Below are 22,146 nucleotides of genomic sequence, written 5' to 3' on the forward strand. Positions count from 1 at the left end.
ATATATATATATATATATATATATATATATACACATATATATATATATATATATATATATATATATAAGTATATATATATATATATATATATATGTGTATATATATATTATACACATATATATATATACACATATATATATATATACACATATATATATATACACATATATATATATATATATATATATATATATATATATATATATATATATATATATATACAAAAATACACACACTTATATAAATGTTTATATGCATGCATATATATTTATAATATACAATAGATACATTCATGTGTGGGTGTCCATGTGTGTGTGTCTATGTGTGTGTGTGTATATATATATATATATATATATATATATATATATAGCTTAATGAGCCAGGAATAATGTTTCTGGACATTAATTTGCAGTTAATTTGTGCATTTGTATGTTAAGACATTTGTTTGATTCTATCAAAAGTGTTAAAAGATAAATTGGTCTCAATTTGCACCTCCAGATTTTGAAGCATATCGTTGTATACTGATTAACTCACAATCAACTCTCATTTGTAAAGAGATTTCTTATGATGGTATCTGAAGTGTGGTCTTAGTTGTATTGCATTACTTATTTGTTCATTTTCCACTCTCTCAGATTCTGTTTTTCTTTCTTTCCTTCTTTATTCTTTTGCTTCTATTTTATGACTTCCCTATTTACTGAAAATAAGTTTCCATCTTTTGGGAATGGCGTTAGGAAGGGCATCCAGCTGTAGAAACTCTGCCAGATCAGATTGGAGCCTGGTGCAGCCTTCTGGCTTGCCAGTCCTCAATCATATCGTCCAACCCATGCTAGCATGGAAAGCGGACGTTAAACGATGATGATGATGATGATCTTTTGTATAATTTTCTAGATATTCCTGTAAATTTGATACTTTTCAGTTTGAAAGAGTTTGTTTGCAAATACAAGTAGCCAAAATGGGTTCCTCCAAAGGATTTCTGGATTAACATTATTCAACAGGCTGCATAATTCAGAAATCATGGAGTCTCTCCAGGCTGAACCACCACCTCTCTGCATTGAAATATCACAGCTCTGATATTATAGACATGTGATTAGAATGTCACAGGAAAAGATCATAGGATGAATTCTTTAAGTTAAGCCAGTTGGCCGGGGACATGGAGGTAGATCAAGAACAGGATGGTTGGATAATATTCATAATCTCTGTTGGTCATATTTGGAATCCAACCAAAAAGTGTAATCATAGTTGCTTTTGATAGGAAGCAATTCATTTACACTATGGAGAAGTTGTTTCAGGACTCTACCTCCATAACTCTCCCAGGAATAGTGGGCAGACAAAATGGATCGATGTATGCATTTAATTAAAAATATGCATTTTATAATGACAAATTTACTACAGAGGTTGTTTTATTGCAGAATACACTGTCCCATTATCTAATTTAGACTTGATACTCAAAATGCCTTAATTGTTTAATTTTTAAAAAAGTTTTATTGCGACCAGTTTGATTTGTGTAAGTTTTAAATGTTGTTTAATTTTGGACTGTTTAGAGAAGTGATTCTCAACCGGAGTCAATATGTCTCCTAATGATCCATATAAGATTTTTGGAAGTCCACACTAACAAAATAGCAAATTGGAGATCCACAGTATCATTTTAAGTGTCCATGTAAAGTTTAGTTTTAAATTTATGTATAACAACAAACAGCTTTTATATAGTACAACATACTCGAGTCAATGTGTGAACAACAAAATAAGAATTTTTAAAGAAGTATCTATAGAACTAGTTTTTAAACATCACCAGAGACTCATACTAAGTAAAAGGGCCTATAGGTAAAAAATGGTTGAGAACCACAAGTTTAGAGTATAAATGCTTTCTATAATAATTTGGGATTCCTGTTCTTAAGTAATCTAATTCAGCTGGGTTATTTTATTCTTAAATAACTTCATCAAGTACTGGGGTTGATTTAATTAATTTGCCCCTCCCTCGAAATCACTGGCCTATGTCAAAGTTAGAAAGAATTATCATTAGTATTTTGGGGGCGTCAGTAGAGCTGCATGGTTAAGAAGTTCAGTTTACTATGGTTCCAAATTTGGTTCCATTGTGTGGTACCTTTGACAAGTGTCTTCAGTCACAGGACATATTCTCTGTAAAAAAACACCCACACCCACATGCTCACATATAAACTTTGGTGATGTTGCAAATTATCTTTCTTTGATCAAATATATTTTCTATTGAGAAAAACCTTTTCATTCTATTATTTTTGTCTGTCATTTTCTTGACATGCTTCATCAATCACAGAACCATTACCCAGCTTCCTAATTTCATTCATTTTATCTTTCTCTGTCTCTTGTGGAAGGACCTGCTTCTTTTGTACGGTTAGAAGTTAATTAACTTACTTCTACCCAGTTTGTTTCCATTATTTTCATTCCTGAAATTTTTTTGGTTATATTACCCATAGCAATGTGAAAGCTTGCAGTTTAGTGGTTAGGGTATTTGGCTCACGATTGTAAGATCATGGTTTCAATTCCAAGCAGTGTGTTGCATCCTTGAGCAAGACATTTTACTTCATGTTGCTTCAGCTCATTCAGTTGGCAAAAATTAGTGGTGTCTACATTTCAAACGGCCAGTCTTGTCACATTATGTGTCATGCCAAATCTCCCGGAGAACTACATTAAGGGTGTGCGTGTCTGTGGAATGCTCAACCACTTGGGCATTAATTTCACTAGCAGGCTGTTCCATTGTTGATTGGATCAACTGGAACCCTCATTTTCACAACCAACAGAGTACCAGTTAATGTAGAACCAGTATTTCAATCTACAATGATGAAATAGCACTAGTATTTCAATCTAAAATGATGCTTAAAAACTGTTAAATATTTTCCAAACTTCCAGCAATTGTAAGGAGTTAAAGATATTTCAGAAAGTGAGTGGTGATTTGATCAAAAACAACAAATGGTTGAGAGGGCTGTTTTGTCTTGCCAAGGGCATAGAAACTTCTCTAGTGCTGATGCCATGAAAAACGCACCTAGTGCACTCTGTATAGTGTTTGAAATCAAGCAAAAATAGAGACAACTGAGTAAGATGCTGTCCTCCAACACATTTAGGATAGTAGTTGCTGAAAAGAACTATGTCTGACCATAATGAACTGGCCAAACCCTCCCAACATGAAAAGTGGACATAAAATATTGATAGCCACCCAGGTATGTACAATACAGTAATGGAAAATCTTTAAAGTGCTGACCTGATGAAAATGTACTTACCTAAGTAGATTTTTCCACTTTCTCTTTTTACTGTTTAATCAAGGGGAACAAATACTATGATCTTTTGTATTTTAAGGCCTTCAATACTTATAGAAGGATGGAAGGAAGTTATACTGAAGGCACTCAAGTACCAAATGAAAGTGGCATGTTAAACTGTGTCACAGGTTAAGTCTACCCAAGAACTTCAAATACAAAGCAGAAGAAACACTGCAATGCACTTTGCCTGATGAGCTAACAGTTCTATGAGTCCATTGTCTTGGATTGGTGCTTAAAGACAAGAGTGATCTCAATATATTTGAACTTAGATTGCAGAGATCTGGAAGAAGTCTTATAAATCATTTTGCCCGACACTTTAACAACTCTACCAGTTTGTTGCTTGTAGTCACTTTGCTAGATTTGATATAGAAACAGCAAACACAGACAATGAATTTTATTTGCAAGATAAACTAATCTGTGGCGATCTTGAATTTAAATCATTGGCCAAAAGTTAAAACTTTAATGATTAGCAGGGCAATGCAAATAACATTATAAAGCACCTCAAGATTTTTGCAGTAGCTGAGCTATTTATACCTACATTCCTAAGTTCATATACAGTCGAAGGTGGTTTTTAGCGATACAATTAAAGTTTTATTGTTAAAACAGGGAAACAGAGACTGGATCTGGAAAGGAAGGTGAAATACTACTAACACTAATGTTCAACCAAATATTAATGCCCTTGCTAATTACATGGTAACCATAAGGTGGTGAGCTGGCAGACACGTTAGCATGCAGGGTGAAATGCTTAGTGGTATTTTATCTGTCTTTAAGTTATGAGTTCAAATTCTGCCGAGGTCGACTTAGCCTTTCATCCTTTCGGGGTCGATTAAATAAGTACCAATTATGCACTGGGGTCGATGTAATCGACGTAATCCCTTTGTCTGTCCTTGTTTGTCCCCTCTATGTTTAGCCCCTTGTGGGCAATAAAGAAATAAGAAATGTTAGCATGCCTGGCAAAATACTTAGCGGTATTTTATCTATCTTTACGTTTTGAGTTCAAATTCCTCTGAGGTCGACTTTGCCTTTCATTCTTTCAAGGTCGATAAATTAAGTACCAGTTGTATACTGGGATCGATCTAATCGACTTCCCCCTCCCCCAATTTTTCGGGCCTCGTGCCTAGAGTAGAAAAGAATACATCTCAGCCTTATCTCACCCATTAATGATGTCATCTAATTCAATAAAAAGATATTGTAATTTATTTTAATAAGTTTATGTTACCTATATCACTCACAGTGCTTCTTCTATCAATAATATTATTTTATAATTGTCATAGATATTAACATTATTATTCATTTATGCCTGAGGTTAATAATGAATCAGCAATCCCATGATGGAGACAATTGTCAAAATAGTTTGTGAACATTTCTTTGCTTTAAAGCGTTTTGTTGTTTAAGAACTTAGCCTTTATATAATGATGTTGTCCACATATGGAAAAACAAATTTGAAATTAGATGTGCACATTGTAACATTCAATATGAATTAATAACAACTTTTCCTGTATTTGGAATCAGTTTGTTAGGATCTAGGCATTTCTTAATATTCTCTGTTGTAAACATTCACATATTATAACATGAGTTGTGTGTACATACCTACAGCAAGTATAGTGAGATGCTAAACTTAATTTCCTGTACATTTAACCTTTAACATAGTAATTAGAAATAATTGAATTGTCATTAACTAACCATAATAACTTTGAGCTTATCACTTGACAGCCAATGTATTTGACTGTACAAATACATCAGCCTTTGGTTTGTAATATAGCTTGTTATAATGATAAATGAATAAGGCTATGGTTACACAGAAATTAACAGTAAAATATGTATATGTGTGTGCGTGCATATATATATATATATATATATATATATATATATATATACATACACACACACATGCATGCATATATATTTGTGCATACACACACATATATATTAATTCTTATATTCATATACATACATGTGTGTTTGTGTGTATAAGAACAGGCATGGCTTTGTAGTTGAGAAGCTCACTTCCCAACTATGTGGTCTCATGTTCAATCCCACTGGATGGTACCTTGGGTGAGTGTCTTCTACTATAGCCATGGGCCAACAAAGGCTTTGTGAATCGATTTGGTAGGTAAGACCTGAAAGAAGTCCATTGCACGTATACATGTATGTGTGTGTTTGTTGTGTGTACCCTTATCTTGACAGCACATAGCTTCGAACGAGTAACAATGTGATACAAGTGTTTTTAGTTGTTCCTTGTGAAAAGCATATCTAGCTATAGTAAATATCACCTTGCTTGGAAAAGACAAAAGTTGCCAACAGGAAGGAGATGCAGCTGTAGAAAATTTGCCTCAACAGACTAAACTCTGTCTAACCCATGCAAAATTAGACGTCAAATGAAGATGAGGATGAGAATATATCATCATCATCGTTTAACATCCGCTTTTCAGGCTGGCATGGGTTGGACGGTTTGACTGACTGGCAAGTAGGAGGCTGCTCCAGGCTCCAATTTGATCTGGCAAAGTTTCTACAGCTGAATGCCCTTCCTAGCACCAACTAGTGTAGTGGGTGCCTTTTACATTCCACCAGTACGGGAGCCAGTCAAGTGGCACTGGCATCAACCATGCTCAAATGGTGCTTTTTATGTTCCACCAGCATGCATATCAGTCGACCATGCATATCAGCCTCCCCCCTCCATACCACCAATGTTATCCAAAGGAAAGAGAAAGACCAATACAGTTTGGTACCAGTGACATCACAACTCATTTCTACAGCTGAGTGAACTGGAACCACATGAAATAAAGTGTCTTGCTCAAGAACATAACACACAGCTCAGTCCAGGAATCAAACTCACTACTTCATGAGTCTATAATATACTTAAGAGGTTGTTGGTTATGGCTGGTCAGGCAGTGACCATTGGTTTTACACCTATAAAGTTCTGAGCAGTACAGATGCAAAACCAGTGGTCACTCCCTAACCAGCTATAACCAGCAACCTTTTGAATTTTTGAATAATACTGCTCTGAAGCTTTAGAGAGTGTTTATTTTCAGATTTATGAATTACTGTAAAATATATATGTATATAATATATATTATAATATAACATAATATATATATATACATACATACATATATATATATATATATATATATATATATATATATATATATATATATATATATATATATATATATATATATATATATATGCGTGTATGTGTGTGTGTGATATAATCCACTAATATATAATTCTCCTGTGTTTTCGGCCAACACAAGAGATGACTGACAAAGGAAGGGCTGATGACAAACTGAATAACGTTTGTGAGTGTATATGTATAGCAAATTGGCAACACACATTGGTTGTTAGGATTATGTTTGTTTGCATGTGTGTATATGTGTTTGTGTAAAATATATTTATATATCTGCCAATGGAAGTGAGATGGTGAAAATTCAATGGTGAAAATAAAAATCAAACAATGCTTCAACCCAGTGTCAGCATATCTGTGTATGTGTGTGTGTGAGTAAAATGGAGGTATGTGAATGTGTGTGTGTGTGTGTGTGTGTGTGTGTGTGTGTGTGTGTGTGTGTAAAATATATTTCTCTATAATATTTGAGTGAGTGTATATGCATTGTGTATGTTTATTTAGAAAGATACATAGAAAATACAATTACAGTCACACACGCATTTACACATACATATATATAAACAGACACTTAAAAAGGAAGGAAGTGGGCTGTGACAGAGTACAGAAAACTGCATTCGCTACAGACTGTGCTACTCATTCATATAAATGTATACGTATGCACACACATTCACACAAAGTTGAAGTGCTGTTTGATTTTTTTTCACTGTCTTGTACCCATTTTATATATAAAATACTACAATTAGGTGTCATTTTTGACGGCACAGGGCCAGCTACTATATATATATATATATATATATATATATATATATATATATAAATACATATATAAATATACATGCATATATTTTATATATATATATCATCATATATATATATATATATATAAATACATATATAAATATACATGTATATATTTTATATATATATATCATCATATATATATATATATATATATATATATATATATATATATATATATATATATATATATATTAAACCATATGTTAGTTGCATTGGTCACCCAATCAAATGCTACTGGATATCTCTAAGAAGAACTCACACATGGCATCGAAGATGGAAACATGTAGAGTATTAATGTCATGCAAATCTGAATAAGCTTGACCAGATCATCATGATGATGATACACACATGCACATGCAAACACACACTCGCACTTGCACTCACATGTATGCACATATGCACATGCATAGGAGACCTACAGTTATAGCAAAATTTTCTACGCAATGCCCGCTATGAATAAATTATAGCAATTATGTGTATAGTTTAATGTAGTAGTGATGATTTTGATGGTTATATAATGGTAGTGGTATCTACAGTTGCGTATCAGAAAGCACCACTATGAGAAAGGGATATTAAATAGAGAGTAGCAAGAAAATGAGGTAAAGAAAGAGAGGGGGAGGGTAAGAGTGAGCGAGAGTGGTCTTTATTATCAATAAGTTACAGCTGGTCTTTTGACGTGCCCATCTACATAACCCTTAAGAAACATTATTGATTCTTAGCACAGGATGGGCTGGTCATATCCAACATTATTAAATAGATGTCACAAAAATCTGAACGAGATTTAACCCCTACCAAACATGTATTAATGAGCCATTGATTTATTAAGGTATATACAAAGATGTATATAAACACACATATGTGCACTGACTGTGAAAGTGAGAGAGGAACAGAGAGGGATATAGAGAGGAGAGAGAAGAGTGAAGACAGGGAAAAAGAAACAGAGTGAGGAGGGAAAATAAGAGATTGAAACTGACTTATCTCATTTTACAGCAAAAACTTTGTGAATTCCTTCAACTTACTATCTATAAGCAATGGCACTTTATAACTGGCAAAGAATTTACTAGCTCACAGTGCTGTGTTCCAAACTTCGTTATGCGCAGCTAAAGTAGAAATACACATCACTAGAATTGTTGTTATTCCTGATTTCTAACATAGCAAATGATAGGAGGGGAGAAGAATGGTTGGTTGAATAGACAACAGTGTATTACTGGTATTCATTCTACTAATCATTGATTTTTATGTGGGTGAAATGTTTAAGTTCATGCTTTCAGTTATTGTACTTATACATTAAAGCATCATTAATAAATACAGCAACAATAATTGCATGGCATTTTACCATTTCTCATGTTACTTTCCTCATTACTCTTGCCCATGATTAGAACTACACATATTGCCAGTCACTAAAAGACATACTCAACTGGTTATGGTCAAGCATTTGACAAGAAAATCTGTGGTATTGTTGTAGACCAACTTTTATACTAAGGCTTGACATGTACATGATAACACTTCCAATCACTTAAAATCAGAAACCACGAAAGCCAAAGAAGACAGTGATTAGTGAAAATGTGAGAAAGCTGGATAGATAATTAGTTTAAAATATATAATTTGCTTATTTACCGGCATGCCATACTAACACTTAACATGATGTCCCACTGGTGTTTAAGAGAGTTTGAAAGTGTATCATAAGAGGAAGATGTTCAACTGTATTATCTGCAAGTATTTGTACAGTTGTACAACCTGAGTGCTGAGGTATGGTTTTGAGTGGGGCTCGAGGTGTGCTATAATTCACAGGAATTCTGAAAAGGATATTTTGATGATGCATCACTTTGTAGATGGTTAATTTCCTTACAATAAATTTTATTGTCCATTTAAAATGTAGGCACCAGATGGGTTCCTGCAATTTTATTTGAAATTTCACTTACATAATTCTTTACTATTGTAAAAGTATTCATGTTCATGATTTCCTTTCGAAGTAGAAAATTGTAGAGAGGAAAAGAGAAAAAACAATTAATGCCACAAATAGCACCATGCTAGAAAAGTAGAATCTCAATGTAACTTTGTCTGGTGACCAAAGGTTTTGAATGATCATAACAAACTTGACATAATGGTTGACCACTCATTTATAGCTATTTTGACCCCATTAAAGCAAACCATTAGAAGAATGATGTATAAATAGATTTTCTATAGATTGAACACCGATGTGAGAAGTAAGATGAGTTTCTAGATGTTATAATTCACCTGAACTCTAACATGAACATCTTTGCCAATATTTTATCTTGTGAATACATAATTTTTGTTTACTCTGTTTAATCTTATATACATATGTGAGCGTGTGATTGTGTGTGTGTGTGTATTATTGTTTACTTGTTCCAGTTATTTAACTGTGGCCAAACTGCAACACTGCCTTGAAGGGTTTAGTCAAACAAATTGACTCTACTGTTTACTTTTAAGCCAGTTACTTATTTTGTTGGTTGAGAACTGATGGTGATGGACAAATGCAAGGACACACTGATATAGAGATGTATACACAACACACAAATATATGCTGGGCTTCCTTCTGTTTCTGTCAATCAGATCTACTCACAAAGCTTTTGCTGGTTTGAGGCTATAGTAGAAGACACTTGCCCAACATACCACCCAGTGGGATTGAACCTGAAACCATATATTTGGGAAGTAAGCTTCTTTCCCCACAGCCATGTCTGTGCCTGTTGAGTGATCAGTCAATTTAATGTTTGATTATTTTTAGACATACATCATATGTGTATATATGTGTGTGTGTGTATATATGTGCATGTATGTGTTTGTATGTATAAATACATATATAATATATATAAATGTTTGTATACATCCATCCATACATACATACATACATACAAACATATATATATATATATACACATATATATATATATATACACATATATATATATATATATATATATATATATATATATATATGTTTCTATGTATGGATGGATGTATACAAACGTTTATATATATATATATTATATATATTTATACATACACATATAAGAACACACACATATATACACATATGATGTATGTCTAAAAAAAAAATATATATACATATATATATACAGACACAGCTATATATATATATATATATATATATATATATATATATATATATGTGTGTGTGTGTGTATATATAGTTAATATTTGTTTTTACGTAAGTTATGTCTAAATATAGTGAAACATTAAACTGAACAATCACTCAATATCTTTCAGTAAAATAAAATATTTATTTTATTCTTACAAGGAAAAAAGTTGATTGACAGTTACTTTGATCGGTTATGTAGCCTTCATTGGACTGTAAATTACTTCAGATTTTTTCAAGTTTTATACGTATATATTTATTTGAAGCTGATCTTGTGGAAGGAATAATGTAGCTGCAAAGTAGCTGCTGTGTAATAATGTATTTTTGTGGTATATAAAGAAATATTTTTAAGGACTGTTTAATGGGGCTTATGGAAAGAAAGAGTTTTTAAGGAAAGTAGCAGACTAAATAGGTGAAGAGAATCAATGGAAAAGGAGAGGCAGAAAGCATATGTTTATAGGTTGGGATAGAAAGTAAGATGAGTAAAATCGTTTCTTTTCTTGTTTGACTGTTAAAGCTATCTTGAAACTCTTTGGGTGGTGATTGGAATTAATGTTATTCCTAGGATTCAATTTCATCCTGTACATAAAAGCTGAAAGTTAGATTTGTATGTAAGTGCTGGTCAGAGATAGTTTACAGACAGGTCACTTACAACAGTGTTTTGTTGGAAGCTTTGTCGAATGTAGTCAAGTCATTTTCATTAAATATATGTGGAACAGATGAAAATTGTGTATAAGCATAGGTCAGTGACAGGTTAAATTTAGTGGTTCAGGGAATGGTACAGCTTTTAGTACCATAACATAGGGCTAACTCTTCAAGGATATTCTGTATATAATCACTGCATAACATTCCTGTTTACTTGCCAGGGAACAAAGTTTAACACTTCACTTACCTTCAGTTGCTTAGATATTTGCACAGAGATGATCTTCATGAAGTATCATTGGATGGCTTTTAATTCTTCTATCAGGTCATTAAGAATGAAATGTCCAATTTTGAACTGAAAGTTTATTTTACTTTATCTCAACAAAAAGCAATGCAGTTAATCAAAGTATGCACCTAAATTATCAACACAATTTTGCCACTGTTCAGAACACTTGCTATTGTTGAAAAGATTCCATTTTTCATGACGCTTAACAATATGATGCAAATATGGTTCACTTTTATGCTGTGACAGCAAAGAACATCAAGTTTCAAGATAACATGTCATTTGATGCTCATTCAGTTCATGTGGTACCCACTTGTCCAGCTTCTTTACCTTGCCAATTTATTTCAGATGGTCCAATACAGTTGGAATCAAAACATCAAACCTTGCTGCTAACTCATGCATAGTTTGAGATGTATCTGCTTCCACTACATTATCCACCTTGGTCTCAGATCTACCACGGGACTGATTTTCAAGAGTAAAGTCACCAGACCAGACCTTCTCAAACCATCAATGTACAGTGTGCTCATTTGCCACATCTTCACCAAACACTTCATTGATGTTTTGAGCTGTCTGGAATGCATTGGTTCCACAATGGAACTCATTCATAAACAACACGAATTTCTGATCTATCCATGGTTTCACAAAAGTTGATTTACAAGAGAAAACTCACAATATAATCAGACATCATGTACTGCATTTCGAAAGGTGATGATGTAACTCTTCAATGTTGTAAAACAAAGAATTGTCAAGATAAAACATTAGAGTTAATGACTGTCAAACTTGGGGCATAAGAAAATCAGACATTTCGTTCTTAACGACCTGATAGCATCAAGACAAGGCCAAAAGTTTAGGAAGAGAGGTAAGCTAGTTATACTGAACCCAGTTCTGGACTGATATTTTATTTTATCGACCCTGAGGGGATTAGAAACAAAGTTGTCCTCAGCAGGATTTGAACTCAAGATGTAATGTGTGCCGGAACAAATAGGACAAAGTATTTTGTTTGTCTGACAATTCTACCAATCCACTGGTCTAAATGATAATGATGAAATGTAAGAAGAATGATTTATCATAAAAAATACAGACTGATTATTAATGATCTGTGTCAATACAAGATTTAAGCAGAGAGTTTTGAAGAATTTATATTTCATATAAGTACTCACAGTTTTCTGTTCATTACTTTAATTTGAAACATTTTGGCATGAAGACGGAGGTCTCAAGAAACTAGTATCAATAATTGTTATTGTTACGTTTGTGTTGCAAAAATCGAATGAAACAGGCTAACAGATTTAGACAAAGAAACACTGAAAGATAAATGGAAGGAAAACTATTGATCATTGTATAAATCAAATTAGTAAAGTATTGAGGGCTAGAAAATGTTAAAGAAAGCAATTAGTGTGATTGAAGGGAGACACTCAATAAGAAATCTGTGACATAGGCAGATGTTTCTGAAAGTGGTTTGTGGAAAAAAAAAAAAAAAAAAAAAAGAGAACTTAGGATTTCGTGAAAAAATTTTGGTGCATCATGAGATGAAATATTTTTTAATAAAGTTTAATAAAATTTATTTCATATAAAATATTTTATTCATCATTTTCAAAATAAGTGATAGTTTCTTTTTTGCTACAAATAAATTCTCTCTAAAATAATTTTTTAATCATTTAGTGTTTTATTAAAATAACGATAGTAACTTTCTGGCCAATAATATGCATACATACATAGATACATACATACATTCATTCAGGTGGTGAAAGTTGAGGAGAGAGTCATAGCCCAACTAATCAGGGAGAGAGTTAGTCTAGATGAGATGCAGTTTGTGCCAGGTAGAAGGACCAATGATGCTATATTTCTAGTAAGGCAACTGGAGGAGAAATACCTAGCTAAAGATAAACCTCTGTACTTGGCTTTTGTTGACTTGGAGAAAGCTTTTGACAGAGTCCCCTTATCCGTTATTAGGTGGTCAATGCAGAAACTAGGGATAGACAAGTGGTTTGTGAGAGCTGTACAAGCCTTGTACAGGAACACTACCAGTAAGGTGAGGGTGGGCAATGAGTACAGTGAAGAATTCAGGGTACAAGTAGGCATTCAGCAAGGATCAGTGTTCAGCTCCTCTTGTTCATCATAGTCCTCCAGGCAATAACAGGAATTCAAGACAGGCTGCTCCTGGGAGCTCCTCTATGCTGATGACCTTGCTCTTATAGCTGAATCACTACTTGAACTAGAGAAGTTTCGGGTTTGGAAACAAGGTCTAGAATCAAATGGTCTTAGAGTTAACCTAGCAAAAACCAAAATCATAGTAAATAGGAAGGCAGGCAGACAAATCACAAATCCCCTCAGGTAGATGGCCCTGCTCAATCTGTAGAAAAGGTGTAGGTAGAAACTCCATAAGATGCACCCAGTGTAAGCTTTGGACACATAAAAGGCACAGCAACATCAAAGAAGGTTAACGGAGAAACTCACTTTTGCATGTGGAAGGTGCGCGTACATAATAAATGCTGAACATGAGCAGAAAATAGACTCCATCAACTGCCAGCAGAGCAAGCTAGAAGTAGTAGATAGCTTCCGGTATCTAGGTGACCAGGTTGATAGAGGAGGTGGATGTTCCGAGAGCGTAGCTGTGAAAATAAGTTTAGGTTGGGCAAAGTTCAGAGAGCTCCTGCCCCTGCTGGCAACAAAGGGCCTCTCTCACAGAGTGAAAGTCAGATTGTTTGATGCCTGTATGTGACCAGCTATGTTGCATGGCAGGGAAACATAGGCTATAACAGCCGAGAACATGTGTAGGCTTGAGAGAAATGAAGCCAGTATGCTTCACTGGATGTGTAATGTCAGTGTGCATGTTCGACAGAGTGTAAGCATCTTGAGAGAAAAGTTAGGCATAAGAGGAATCAGATGTGGTGTGCAAGAGAGACAACTGCACTGGTATGGTTATGTGATGCATATGGACGAGGACAGCTGTGTAAAAAATGTGTTGATCTCTAAAGCATGATCTTCAAACTTTGAGCCTCATGGAAGCAATGACTAGTGACCAAGACCTTTGGTGATGTGCTCTGCTTAAGAGAACCCATCAAGCCAAGTGCACCTGTGCTGGTGGTACATAAAAAAATCAACCTTTGAACGTTGGGCCTTATGGAGGCAAAGTGGCTGAGTTCCTTTCGAGTGTTGGGCCACACGGAGGCAATGACCAAGACCTTTGGCATTATGCCATGCTTAAGAAGACCCATCAAGCCAAGCAAAATCACCGTTGTGGCAGATACTGGTGTCATGCAAATAGCACCCATGCCAATGGCATGTAAAAGCACCCATTACACTTTCAGAGTGGTTGGTGTTAGGAAGGGCATCCAGCTGTAGAAAACCATGCCAAATCAGACTGGAGCCTAGTGCAGCCTTCCAGCATGCCAGCCCAGTCTAACCATCCAATCCATGCCAGCATGGACATAAATGATGATGATGATGGTACATACATCTATACGTATATGGATATACTGGAAGCACAGTCATGGATATATATTTAAGAAGTGTGTGCATACATATACATACACACACACATATGCACATGCACACACACACACACACATCACATCACATATATGTATATACTTTAGCACCATGTCTACTTCATATTTCATAAAATGTATACATAGATATGTATGTATGAACGTTCTTTTTCGCTTTTAAGTATTTAAATTCATTCTTTGATGAAAAGCTATGTTACATTTTAAACTTCAGAAATGTCTTGTATAACTTTTCTCTTCCACTTACAGATTATATTTGAAATGTGCAAGTCGGTTAATTTCTAATGTATGTATGTATGTCATTATTCAGTTTATTTCAATATTTCTTGCCAATAGAGTAAGAACTGGTTTCTAACCTTGATCCAAGATTCCTTCATTGGAATAACATCAACAACTGGGTATTTTTGTTTGTATATATGTAGGTAGGTATGTATGTATGTATGTGCAGATTTGTATGTATGTATGTATGTATGTATGTATGCATGTATATGCATGTGTATGTTCCTGTCTTCACATCATGTATAAGTGAAAACAAGTGTCACTGTCATATGAACAATTTTATTCATTTCCAATATTGTGCAAAAGCACAATAATTGATGAAAAAATATCTTACTTGGAAACAAGTAAGAGTTGGCTCCTGGAATCTCATCTGGCATTAGAAAATCTGCCTGTGTAAACTTTTTTCAACCTATGCATGGAAAAATAGATGTTGAAATGATGCTGTTGCTGCCACTGCTACTGCTGCTGATGATGATGATCCCATATTTTGACAAAATTGTGTAAATTCTGTAACATAATAATTTGGGAAACACAGGCTTAAGTAACACATTTTACATAAATGCTTTTAACTTTACAACAAAGCCCAGAATAAAAATGTCATTGCTTAGTTTCAGGTCAGATTAGATTGAGTAGATTTATGATCAAAGCCATTCCAGCCATGATCCTCACGTCCATTGTGTTCAGGTATAATGCACCTAGGATTACACTATCCAAATTGTCCTTTTTTTCTTTGTTTTTTTCCATACCAAGCTGTTAGGATCTACTATGAGGGAGATTTGACTACTTTTTCTAGCAGGTAGAATAACCACTTTAGAGGCTTCCTTGTGACGTAGGAATAAAATTGATGAGTATATTAATGATAATATACATTCCTTAAGATATCTAGTTTGCTTCTAGTACTTGTTATAGTCTATACTTGATTTTAGCAATTATCATTAGATTTATTGTTCTGTTACCTTATTTAACCTTTGTAGTTGTAATCTTATTTGGAATTCACCTTTCTAGTAGAAATCAGGAAAACGTGAATCTGAATATTTAATGGCATTTCAACAGAGTCAAGACTGTTTTCTGAATGACAGTTGTAGCTATAGAAGACATTTTACTAAGGACTTGGAAAATATTATTGAAAATTTATATCTAATTAGAGAAAGAACTTTAGCTTCATAAATGATTGCAAGTAATAATTCTAAATGGAAATTAATATTTCTATCTTATACACAGCAGATCCTTCTAGCTATGATTAACAACTTGCCATTTTTGCATGACTGAGAAGCAATAAAATTAATATTGAATCTTACTTTCCTACTTAATTCTGGGATTAATGTTTACATATAAACACTGATTACTTGAGTGACAATCTCATAGTACTGGACCAACATTACCATTGCATATTGACTTATAAAAGCCTTTCTGCAGCCATATTGACTTTGTGCAATTTTTGCTTTATATCAACATTACTGACGAACAAGAATATTGAGTATTGAATTTCGAACAATGAATATTAACATTGATCTTTCAGTAGAGTTCACCAATTCTTGCTATCTCTTATTCAAATATAAAATGTCTTGGCATGAAGTTTAAGAACAACTTTTTCTTTGTTTTTTTTTCTTTGTTTTCTTTTTTCTATTTTAACATTTTGATACAATGCAAATATTGGGAAATTCTTTATATTGTAAGTCAACAAGATTAATGAATAAACTCAGTGCTATTGAAAGCTGATATTTTCTTTCTATTGATGCTGATACTGTAGATATTGAACAAATAATGCTGTGTAAAATCATGCTGTAATTAAACATATTTTTGCTTCAGTTCACAAAACTAACATTTTACCTCTGAATCTTCTAATACCTAACTATGTCAACAAAATATATAAATTGAATACGATTAAATCATTGTTATACTTTCTCAATGAAGCTATGCACTGAAACCATACTAAAAAACATCTAGTTACTTCCATGGCAAATGTTCATTGTTCTCTTTGCCTCAGTCCAGGTACCTGAAAAGTAAATATTTGATAATCTTTATAATATTAAAAAAAGTGCTTAACTACAAATTATCCCTCAGGAATAAGGAAGTTTCTAGCCACTAAAACAATTCTTAAACACAGAAAACAATGGCTCAGTGTCCAAATTACTAAGAAAGGTACCCACTATAGATTAAACAATTTTCTATGATATATTTTGTACATTCAATCAATGTATAAATATAAAGAGTGGGTAAGAACTCAGTGTCTGGGTTGTAATCTAAATTTTCTAATTCTGTCACAAGACCAATAATTTTGAAGGGAGGGGCAAGTTAGTTATATAAACCTCAGTACTTGATTAGTATTTCATTATATAGAGTCAGAAATGATAAAAGTCAAAATTGACCTCAGTGGGATTTGAACTCAGAATGTAAAAACCAGGAAAAAGGCCATGAAACACGATGTCTGTTGCAGTAATGATTCTTCCAGCTCCCCACTTTATATTCTCTAATTAATAGAATGACTGACATCCAAGAATTCTTGTCTTAAACTTTCCTAAAATAAATTAACTATAAACTTAATTTTTGAAATCGCTAGGATTTTCTTTCTTAATCAAGATTCCATAACATGTTACTTAAGGGTTTAGAAGGAAATTAGGATGAAAAGTCTAATCATAAGGCAATATATTTTTGAGTTATTTTTGTGTTTAATTCTAAATAGTAAATTATATTGTACATGCACTGCATACTCACAAATGTAAACAAGTTCTTGCATGTATTAGTAACCATGTGACACTATGGGAAAGATATCTTCTTAATAGAGAGTTGTAAAGGAATTTGGTTTAAATAGAATGTTGAGTAATATGGAGCTTCTTAAAACTTCATTTTGACATCTTATGGATTTAGCACAGCCAAAATTTCTAAAGATGCCTTTATAATTTGTTTAATCACATATGACATCTCATTTCATCAAAAAGAAATAACAATATTAATAAACAAAATAATTTCTATGTAGGGATTCCCTATGAATAAAAAGGTTGGGAAGCTCTACTCTTGAATTAACAAACTATGCTAATCTGGCATATTGACATAATCAGTCACTAACCTGCTTCACATTATTCATAATGTATATCTGTATATATGTGTGTGTAAGTCTAGACATGCATGTGGATGCACGCACACACACTCACATACACACGACACACAGACACACACATATATATATATATATATATTACTCTTACTCTTTACTCTTTTACTTGTTTCAGTCATTTGACTGCAGCAATGCTGGAGCACCGCCTTTTAGTCGAGCAAATCGACCCCAGGACTTATCCTTCGGAAGCCTAGTACTTATTCTATCAGTCTCTTTTGCCGAAGCGCTAAGTTACGGGGACGTAAACACACCACCATCGTTGTCAAGCGATGCTGAGGGGACAAACACAGACACACGAACATACACACACACACACACACACACACACACATACATATATACGATGGGCTTTTTTCAGTTTCTGTCTACCAAATCCCCTCACAAGGCTTTGGTTGGCCCGAGGCTATAGTAGAAGACACTTGCCCAAAGTGCCACGCAGTGGGAATAAAACCGGAACCATGTGTGGTTGGTAAGCAAGCTACTTACCACACAGCCACTATATATATATATATATATATAAAACTTACTTTAGAAACTTTTTACACATTACACTCCATACTTATTTTCATATCAGAGAAAAGTACATGTACCTCAGCTTGAACCTACAGCTCAGGTAGATGCAGTACAATCGCTGCCTTGCTAAGCTGAAAAACAAAACATCGGCAATATACATATCACACATAATTTAAGATATTTATCATTCATTTATCTTACAATAAATATTGTGTAAATGCTGTATATATGATATAAATGTTGTGTACATAATAAATTATGACTTTGATCATGTTCCATAAAGTATTGTATATACAGACTATATAGAAATAAAAGATTTATTTATATACACCTATATATATACATAAATGTTAATACTTATATAAATGAATATAGAAATAAAGATAAATAAATGATGTTATGTGTGTGAGCTTTTTTAGAAGTTTTCGATAAATGATGTTTCTCAGATATCAATCCAACTATTGCAAAAGCTCAAAATACGAGGTCTGATCAATAATTATCCAGACTATAAAAACAAAACTACAACAAATACCAATTTGCCATTTAATTTCCTTCAAAATAGTCCCCTTCAGAAACCATACACTTAATGCAGCACTGTTTCTATTGATGGAAGCATTCCGAGAACTCATTTTCTGGGATAATCAGCAGCGACCTTATCACATTCACTTTGATTTCCTCAATGTTCTAAAATCTTCTTCCTTTCAAGCAGGATTTAATTCTTGGAAAGAGGAAAAAGTCATGAGGGGCAAGAACTGGAGTAAACGGTGAGACCTGGGGAATAGTGTACCTAGCCAAAGCCTGCTGCTGATTGGGCAGGTGCGTTGTCATGGTGCAATTGCCACTCACCGGACGCATGCAATTGTGGCCTTTTCCAATGAATAGCATCCCACAAAACGTCACAGTAGTACTCTTTGTTTACTCTCTAACCAGGTGGAGCATACTCATGATGAACTATCCCCTTGTAGTTGAAGAAAACAGTCAACAGTATCTTCACATTGTTTTGACTCATTCGTGCTTTCTTCAGTCTCGTAGAGGTTGTGGTCTTCCCTGTTGAAGACTGAGGTTTTGCTTCGGGGTCATAGCCATAGACCAACAATTCATCACCCATTAGGACCGTTTTCAAAAAGTTTCCATCATTCGCGACTCAATCAAGGAGATCTTGTGCAACTGAAAACCAAATGTCTTTTTGGTCAGCTGAAAGCAGTTTTGGCACAAACTTGGCAGACACACATCTCATACCCAAATCTTCAGTGATAATAGATTGAACTGAACCGTAACTAACCTGCACATCCTTTGATAACCCACGGATAGTGATTGAAAGATTTTCCCTCACAGTTGTACGCACATCTGTGATGTTTTTCTCAATTCTGCTGGTTGAGGGTATCCCAGAATGTTTATCATTATCAACATTTTTTCAGCCATGTTGGAAACATCTGAACCACTTGTACACTTGTGTGTGGCTTATACATTCCTCTCCATACGTTTTCTGCAACCTTGCGTAGGCCTCTGAGCAGGTATCACCAAGCTTTTGGCAAAATTTGATGCAGATTCTCTGCTCAACTTTCTCTGTCATGGTTAATGCAATGATCACATGCTACACACGTTCCTTCCAAACACTGTTGTAAACAGCGCAAATGGGTTAGAACATTGAAACTTAGTGTACATACACAGTAGAGTTCAGGGTCAATCTGTATCAAACGGCTCGACATCGTATGCGTTAGCTTCGTTACTATGGCAACAGTCCGGATACTTATTGATCAGACCACGTACACAAGGTTAGATACTTATTGTTACATTTTAAAAGTGAACAAACATACTTTAATACTTGTAAGAATAAAAAATCTAATTTTGATGGATAAAATGCAAGAAATTACTTCAGTGCAATGGTATCATAGATATTATAGATCTGTGCCTTGAGTCCTAAAGTGGCTTTCCCACATTTTACCTGTTCAAACCTATGTGTCATATGCTATAGGTTAGAGCTAGATTAATATTTGGGATACAGCATCTATAGAATATTTATTTGCATATTTCCCAATGCTTCTCTTAGTACATTCTAAATGTAAATAGGTGCATGTGAGGATGTATGTAAGTTCATATATTATCTTTAGAAGTTTATCAGTCAGATTGATTATGCATTGTACATATATGCGCAATCTTGGGCAAAGGTTTTAGTGGAAGATTGTCAGTTAATCAGGCATGCAAGCCTCTTCCTTGTACATTACAAGTGGCACAAATTTTATTAAATTCTGATGTAATTTTGTACATGTGTTCTCACGGATATGTTGTCTAAATACAAAAAGCAAAGACAGATACTGCAAGGCTTCATCCCCAACACTCTAACAATACTGCCAACCCATTGCTCTGGAATGACACTTCTTTATCAACAATGAAAGGATGAAAAGAAAAATTAACTTTTGTAGTATTCAAACTCAGAATGCAAAGAAATGGAATAGATATTATGAAAATACTACTAAGGAATATGTATACGTGCATGTATATATATATATATATATATATATATATATATATATATATACACTCTGAGTGGTTGGCGTTAGGAAGGGCATCCAGCTGTAGAAACTCTGCCAAATCAGACTGGAGCCTGGTGTTGCCATCCGGTTTCACCAGTCCTCAGTCAAATCGTCCAACCCATGCTAGCATGGAAAGCGGACGTTAAACGATGATGATGATGATGATGATGATATATATATATATATATATATATATATATATATAATTTATATAAGGGCATTAACTATATAGTAATGCCTCACGCTTAGAGGGACTAAAAAAGTCAAAAACTACCAAAAAATATGCAACATATTTACCGAAAGCGAGGAAATGCAACTATATAGTTAATGCCCTTATATAAATCATATATTTATGGGAAAAAAACGCTGAGTTTTTTTTCCTTATGGGGTTTTTTCATGCTGACTACCTGATAAATTCTTATAAAGATTTTATCCTATATTATATTATATATATATATATATATATATATTTATGTATGTATATATAAATATGTGTATATATGTGTGTGTGTGTAGGCTCTAGTCTGATTTGGAATGGTTTCTACGGCTTGATGCCCTTTCTAATGCCAACCACTTTACAGAATGAGCAGAGTGGTTTTACATGGCACTGCACTGCACGCTGGCACAGAACTCTTGCAGGCCAATACTTTTCCTCCGCGGGGAGTGACTTTAACACTTATATATACATATACATGTTTGTGTGTATATATATATATATATATATATATATATATACATACATGCATACATACACACACACACACACACACACACATCTGTGTATATGTATGTATGTATGTATAAGAGTGTATAAAGCTTTATACACAGTGAGAAGACCCTTGACAGGATTTCTTACATGCTAAAATTGGTAGTTAAACCCAAACTACAAAAAAAGGAATTCTTAAGGCATGCAGCTTTTTCCATAGTTTGGGTTTAACTA

The sequence above is a fragment of the Octopus bimaculoides genome, chromosome 1 (genome assembly GCF_046866305.1).
Source record: "Octopus bimaculoides isolate indiv1 chromosome 1, ASM4686630v1, whole genome shotgun sequence".
In the NCBI taxonomy this organism is placed as follows: domain Eukaryota; kingdom Metazoa; phylum Mollusca; class Cephalopoda; order Octopoda; family Octopodidae; genus Octopus; species Octopus bimaculoides.